Source organism: Nematolebias whitei, unplaced genomic scaffold (genome assembly GCF_014905685.2).
Source record: "Nematolebias whitei isolate Nwh7 unplaced genomic scaffold, NemWhi1 Nwh_scaf_9655, whole genome shotgun sequence".
NCBI classification, from domain to species: domain Eukaryota; kingdom Metazoa; phylum Chordata; class Actinopteri; order Cyprinodontiformes; family Rivulidae; genus Nematolebias; species Nematolebias whitei.
The window spans coordinates 1-2,289 of record NW_023628200.1 but is presented as its reverse complement, the minus strand read 5'-3'; the positions used below and the strand labels follow the sequence as shown (position 1 = coordinate 2,289).

Here is a 2,289-nt window from a genome sequence, read left to right as displayed (position 1 = left end):
ACAGCAGGCAGCCAGAACCAGACCAATCCAGTTCGTGATAACCTGAAAAGGAACACAAAGGTAGTTTTTGGTTCATGTAGTCCTAAACAGAATTACTTGTTGCAAGATGTTTCCTCAACCTACATGTTCAATTGAAATGTGTGTGTGTGTGTGTGTGTGTGTTTTGTGGTTTTTATGGACAGTGGTTTGTTGGGACTGTCATGAGCTGTAAACTGTTTGATTGTCTGCTTGAGTGTTTTCAGTGGTAAGTTACTCCAATGTGACTTAGAAAGTCCAAATTGTTTACATGGACTTTCTGTTTTTTCAAGTAATACGAAGGTTATGTTGGTCTTTGAATATTATAATTTTGGTTAGAACTTAGTCACCTTCCATCCATACATCCATTATCTTTACCCACGTCTTCCTTTTTGGGGTGCGGGCGGCGTTGTCCAGCCACCACTGTGCGAGAGGTGGGGGTCAGCCTGGACAGGTGTCCAGTCCATCACAGGGACACATAGAGAAACACAACTATTCGCTCACTCACTCTCACCTAGGGACAGTTTTAGAGTTACCAATCAGCCTAACATGCATGTGTTTGGTCTGTGAGAGGAAACCAGAGAACCCAGAGAAAACCCTCACATGCACGGAGAGAACATGCACACTTCACCCAGAAAAGCCCCCAGATCAGTATTAGAACCAGGGGAACCTGCTTGCTGAGAGGCAACAGTTCTACCATTTGTGCCACTGTGCTGCACAACTTAGTAACCAATAACTGATAAATGAAATAAAGGCCATACATATTTATATGAGATATCACATACTTAAATAATGCAGGCATTGTAAAGAAGGACTTCAATAATATTAGTCACAGTTTTAAAAAAGATAGTTTTCTTTCATTCACCAAATTAAATGTTTATTTTTGTCCACCCATCATGCAGCACAGAGGAGAGTTCTATCTGTCCATCCATCCATCTGTCATGTGGGGTTGATAATTTGGAAAAATATGTGGTTGCATATAAGCATAAGGAAAGACATTGTTGAAAATTGGATAGCTTCAACAAAATCCAAGATGGCCACAAACACACATTAATACAAACTGACAACCCCTGTCATTTCAGGAAACTGCTTCTTAGTTTTAAAAATTCAATTCAATTCAATTTATTTATATAGCGCCAAATCACAACAAAGTTGTCTCAGGGCACATTACAGGAACATTCACATACATAAAAGCCAATTAGTAAAGTTCTCTATCTAAGGAATCCAGCAGACAAGTGAAAATGTGTAACTATAGGTTTGTCAAATGATGGAGTGGCCGAACATGAATCTGTAGTTGGTTGCCATTGGCCAACTTCTGGCTCCACCTTTGCACTTAGTGGTGGATGAAACTGCTCCCTCCACTCTCCAGGATCCGTCACACTGTACCGCTTCAAACAAGCACAGTAACACTCCCTATGTTCATCTCCACAGTGTAACTCTTACCTACTTGAATATCTTGCACTAAGAACATTATGTTTACTGGGGGTCTGCTAGGGCCCCATGAGCAAGACCTCTAATCCCCAACTGCTCCCCGGGCAGCTTACATAGCTGCCCACTGCTCCACTTGGGTGTATCATACATGTGATTGGTTACATGCAGAGCACAATTTTCTCCTTGTATAGAAACGGAATGATTACAACACATATCACACACTTGCATTCCCTCTTCAATTCCACTTCAGACAAATACTCATCTCCAAAACTACAAACAATTACTATTCAAATCCATCAGCGACAGTGAACAGTGGTGTTCCCCTGTGTTCAGATGACATGTTTTGCCCACAAAGCTCAAACATGGTCAAACTATCCATAAAGTGTCCCAGATAAATCATGCCATCCTGTAAATTTAAGCTTTTTTTTTCTTTCGACAGGATTTTGGTAGTGAACTGTCTGCTGATAAATTTGCAACATCTGATGACACTGAAAAGGTACTCCTTTAAAGAAAGTCATGTTTTATTGTTTACAGAATAGACATTTAGATTACAAACCAAACAATCATGTAATGTTTCTTGGTTTGCATAGAACAGCAGCTTTCGTCAAAATGCAGAATTTCCTTTAAAGATATGTATAAATTATCTGTTACAGATGACGACTGAACAAATCCAGAGTCGGAGGACAGCAGGCAGCCAGAACCAGACCAATCCAAGTCGTGATAACCTGAACAGGAACACAAAGGTAGTTTTTGGTTCTTGTAGTCCTAAACAGAATTACTTGTTGCAAGATGTTTCCTCAACCTACATTTTCAATTGAAATGTGTGTGTGTGTGAGTGTTTTG

General features: G+C 40.1%; 1 long non-coding RNA gene across 1 annotated transcript; it reads left to right on the top strand.

The window, feature by feature from the left end:
- Positions 1-2,210, top strand: LOC119429876. The gene is made up of 3 exons (XR_005187859.1): positions 1-60; positions 1,886-1,942; positions 2,100-2,210. It is a non-coding gene; the product is annotated as an uncharacterized LOC119429876 (long non-coding RNA).
- Positions 2,211-2,289: the final 79 nt, after the last annotated feature.